Source organism: Pinus tabuliformis, chromosome 7 (genome assembly GCF_031772625.1).
Source record: "Pinus tabuliformis cultivar Carrire ecotype Pingquan chromosome 7, CPIR1, whole genome shotgun sequence".
NCBI classification, from domain to species: Eukaryota; Viridiplantae; Streptophyta; class Pinopsida; order Pinales; family Pinaceae; genus Pinus; species Pinus tabuliformis.
In genome coordinates, this window is record NC_142293.1 from 1,399,887,347 (window position 1) to 1,399,892,819 (window position 5,473).

The window sequence follows — 5,473 nt, forward strand, 5'->3', positions numbered from 1 at the left end:
GCATTAGAGAATTTGTTATATTTTCTCTTAGTGATCAATTTTTTGCATTGTTGGAAGTGAATGGAAACTCTCTCCTTACTTTAGTTTGGATTCATCGAATTGAAAAGATTACATTCTCATATTCGATTGCATTCAGTTGAGTCGGGTCATAACACCATTGGTTTCATATCCATTTACCCATTTGAGTAATAACAGCCTTAATAACACAGCGCTTAATTAAAATTTATCTAGTACTTTTTACATTTCTAGGGCTCTGAAACACCAATATAGATCAGGCTAGTGTCTTGGAGTAGGAGAGTAATTAACTCTCCAAGACAGCAAAACCAAACAAGTAGCTTATCTTGCGGTAGGATAAATCCAACTGTTACATTTATACTCTGGGAAAGCTCCTCTTAAAGGAGAAGCATGAGATCATGTCCGAACCAGTGAGGGGATCAATCCTCCTTCATTGGGAATGACGCCAGATACGCACGTACTACAAACAGTAAACCTCGGATTGACCATTGTCGAGGAGCCTGGGGTCATTTGTCGGTAAACCTTGGATTATTGTCAAGGAGCCAGCAAGGGGATTGAGCTTGCTACTCTGCCCTTGCGTGCTATCGGATCGTAGACTATTCCCCCAGGTATATTTGTTGCTGTTGGTGACCTTAGTGACCATTATCTTTAGGGTTCTACCCAAGGTGATGGTGGAGGGAAGATCCCACTGTACCTGGAGCAGACGTCGGCTAGACTCACTTGGATTTTCTGGGGGGTTCACTTCACTCGAGACGGTTAAAGTGGAGGAACTTGGTCCAGTCTATTCGTTAAGTAGGTTGTCGGGGTAACTGTTCCACCCGCCACTTCTGTATTGAATTCTGCGATGTTGGATTTCATCACCAACTAGTGTTTTCGGTCCGGAAGGTTACTGTTTGTGTGTGGTTTGACTGCTAGATTTGATAGCGCGTGTTAATTTGTTTGTTTATACTTTTAGAGACCATAGGTGTGAATTGTGAATTTTAATTGTTAGGTGTGAATTGTGAATTGTTATTTTTAGTTTTAAATTGTTAATAAAATTCACTGAAGTTGAATATAATGGCAAACGTTCCGGAATTTACCAACCTAGGGACCCCTCCTAACAAGAATCCTAGTACTTTTCCTTACTTTGGAAATGTTGGTCCTCCTTATATGGCTACTTTGTCATTACCTGGATTTACAATAGGATTACCGATATGGTTATTTTCAACTTCGTTGGCTCAAAGTACTCCAATTGTTCCACCTCAACCGAATGCTTCACCTCAACAGAGTTCACCATCTCAACATCACCAACCTTCTGTTGACCCTTTACCTTCTTCGCCTAATTTTTCTTCCTCCATTTCTTCCTCTTCGCCTGGTTAAAGCCTTGATGCTAGTAACCAGGAGGCTAAGAAGAAGAAGAAGAAGAAGAAGAAGAAGAAGAAGAAGAAGCAAGAAGTCAACCAACCAACCATGGCTGTAAGTGTTAGTTGTGTTGAGGAAAATTCCGACGTGCATCGTAAACCCAAATACCCTTGCAAGCTTTGTAAGGGTGACCACTTCCTTATCAATTGTCCTGGTATTCCAAAGGTCTTGGAAGTATGGTCAGAAAAATCTCATCAACTTTCCATTGATGCATCAACCAGTGATAGTCAGGTTCTTGGGAAAAAAGGTAAAGTTAGGTTTCCTTGTAAGTTATGCAAAGGGAGTCATCAAACTCACATTTGCCCTCACATGGATGAAGCCTCAAAATTGTTGGAAAAACTTACTGTTCCACAGCAAGAATTTCCAACTGGTTACCGTAAACTTTCTCCCAACCTACCATCAACTGATGGAGTGATTGATCTAAATTCAAGTACAGTCAATCACACTCTTCCATTGGAGAGTGAAACTCATGTCACTCAGGTTGATGATCCATTAGTTGATCAAGTGATCGATTCAATTTCACATTCAGTCGATCACACTTTCCCTTTGGAGAGTGAACTTCATACCGCTCAGGTTCTTCTTGTTACATCAGATTCTTCTATGCCGGGGGGCATTTCACCTGTTTCTACAGAACCCCCTCCAAGTACTGAGGTCTTTTCCTTTGATTGGAATAGACTGACAGAACCTCGTCTTCCTTCCTCCATCCCTTTCCAAATCATTGTCAAGGCTGGTGGTAGGGACATACATCGTACTCAGGTAGATGAAGGTGCTTCTGTTAGTATTTTATCCTCAACTGTTTGGAAAGCTTTGGGTTTCCCTCAGCTTGCGCCTATTACGCAGAATCTGAAAGCTTTTAACAGAACCATTAGTGAACCTTTAGGGATCCTTCCTAAGTTTTCTATTAGGGATTTTGGAAGGTAAAACTGTCTGTATTGATCTTATGGTAGTTCGAGGTCCCTTGGATTTCAATTTACTCCTTGGGCGAGACTATGTTTATGCAATGAAAGCTGTCGTATCGACACTCTTTTGCATGATGTCTTTCCCTCACAATGGCAGTATTGTCACTGTAGACCAGCTTTCGTTCCCTAGTCTTGTTTCAACTACCAATAATATGACAGCCCTAAATGTTCCTGATTCTAAAGTGGTATCTACCCTGCCACGGGTTAATTATGTGGCAACTGGTCCCATGTTTTTAGTTACCGATGTAAGTGAGCCTCTCACTGTTTGCTCATCTTCCTTTGATTTAGATCCGGTAATTGACATGGAAAACTCTATGGGATTACTTGAACACGATGTTCTTATCCCTTTTGAGTCCCTTGACATGTGTTCCTTCCAAAGAAGTATTCTTCCTTCTGATGAAGACCTCTTGGAAGCCATGATCAAGGTGTGTCCATTGACATGTCTTTCTTCTAGTTGGAAGCCATGATCAGTGAGCGCGAGGATAGTTTTGTTCCTGTGTCAACCTCGTTAAAAAATGAAACAGGGAGTTGCGAGGATAATTTTTTCCTGTATCAACCTCGTTAAAAAATGAAACAGGCTGCCATGAGGACAGTTCTTTTCCTGTGTCAACCTCGATAAAAAATGAATCAGTTATATGAGCATAGTTCCTTGTCTTGTGTCAAGCTCGTTAAAACATGAAACAAGGAGTCTGGAGCATAGTTCCTTGTCTTGTGTCAAGCTCGTTAAAAAATGAAACAAGGAGTCTTGAGCATAGTTCCTTGTCTTGTGTCAAGCTCATTAAAAAATGAAACAAGGGTAGGTTAAGTAGGTAGATTGTAGAGAGTAGTTATGAGCATAGTTCCTTGTCTTGTGTCAAGCTCATTAAAAAATGAATCAAGGATTTTAGAGCATGGTTCCTTGTCTTGTGTCAAGCTCATTAAAAAATGAAACAAGGGTAGGTTAAGTAGGTAGATTGTAGAGAGTAGTTATGAGCATAGCTCCTTGTCTTGTGTCAAGCTCATTAAAAAATGAATCAAGGTTTTTAGAGTAAAGTTTTTTGTTAGGTAGATTGTAGAGAGTAGTTATGAGCATAGTTCCTTATCTTGTGTCAAGCTTGTTAAAAAAATGAAACAAGGGTTTTGAGGATAGTTCTTTTCCTGTGTCAACCTCACTAAAAAAATGAAACAACTCCCACAAGTCTTTCCAAGATCTTGAAAGTAAAGCTTCATTCCATCCACCTCATTGAATGCAATGAAGCTTGGGGGTATGTACCTCGTTTTGTGTCATTATGCTGGGGGCATGTGAACTTATAACAAGCATAGTTTTTCGTTTCAAGCTTGCATAAACATGAAACCAAATCTGAGCATAGTTCTTTTCCTGTGTCAAGCTCGTTAAAAAATGAAACAAATCCTCCTCTAATTGAGTCGAGAGTTTGACTAGATCTCATAAATGTTAAGTTGTATATTTAGGTTAGTTATTGTAGTTTTTGCATAATTTTCTTATAGTTTTAGGTCGAGTCTTTCAAATGATCTCGTACATGAACCTTCATTCCATCCAGCTTGTACTTAGTTGAATGAAATGAAGCTGGGGGGCATGCGCTCTAGCAGTTACGCTTAGGGGGCATCAAGCACAGTTTTCTCTCTGTTTCAAGCTTGTGTAAAAATGAAACTACTTTGAAGCATAGTTTTTCTCTGTTTCAAGCTTGTGTAAAAATGAAACTACTTTGAAGCATAGTTTTTCTCTGTTTCAAGCTTTTGTAAAAATGAAACCTATCTCGAGTGAATTTCAGTTATTTTCAAGACTCGTTAAACTCATGAAATACCGAGATTATTTTGCTATCTTTCATTCTCGTAAAACAAATGAAAATGCAAAGTTCTTTCCGTCTTTTCCTGCTCGTAAATTAAATTGAAAGTCGGCCATATGAGTACATTTTTATCATTTTTTCGAACTCGTTAAAACTTATGAAAAAATGAAAACCAGGAGTACATTTTTATCATTTTTTCGAACTCGTTAAAACTTACGAAAAAGTGAAACCTTGGAGTTCTCTTTTAAGCCCTTTTCAGACTCTTAAAATATGAAAATATTGCCGAGCGTTTCTTTTACACTTGTTAAAACGGAATTAAAAGACGGTCCTCTTATAGCCCTTTTCTGACCGTAAAAACATGAAAAAATTGCCGGATTTTTGTCGTTTCAAATTCGATATTGGAAATAAAACGACATGTCCTTGATCGCTTTTTACTTTTTAGATCAGAGACACTAATCATGAAAGTACTCCTTGTTCGTAAAGATCAAGCGGTTCTCTCAAGTATTATTTTATACTTTTTCGGGCTTGGGAGACACAAATTTACGAAAAAGTTCAACCCTGGAGTCTTCTTAAGTTTTTCAGACTCTCTAAAATTGAAAAACGTCGAGTTTCTCCTATACTGGACTCGTTAAAATTTCACAGTAAAGGACCTGTTCGATTACAAACAGGAACGAACCACTCCTTCTTAGGGTTCGAATCTAAACTAAGTTGGACTCATTCGAAGGATGAGCTTATAATCAAGCATATGTTATCCTCCTCAAGCTTGTAAAAAATAAAGAGGTACTTGCCAGAAATGGTGGGGGAAAAGAGAGAAAATGAGCCTATTTGTTATCCTTTGTCTTAGAAGAAGCCTTATCACCACTCTTGAACACGACACTTTCCATTCACCTGGGTTGGGAAATCCTTTGCCTCACAGTTGATCAAACCACATTGAAAATCTTCAACTGGTTTCGGGTATTAACTTTGGGTCAATTGTCACCAAGCCATCTGTCGTGTCGTTATGTGTTCAAGAGGTCACTGCAAATAAACCATTCATCTGCAAAGTACCCGTCATCCATTTTGACCATCCCTGAGTCAGTCCTTACAGCTATGTTTCTTCAACTTGATCTATGATTTTGTGTTGTGGGCTTTCCTGCAACGGGTCGCTTTCTATCGACATCAGCACATTATCTAGAAAGATGACCTAGAAATCGTCAGTACCTTGAAATCTGCATGCATCAATGGCAGGTTTCTCGCCTTTGACGACGGTTCACATCATTGACTTTCGATCGAAGGACTCCGTGAAATGTTCGACATCAACTCATTCATTCACAT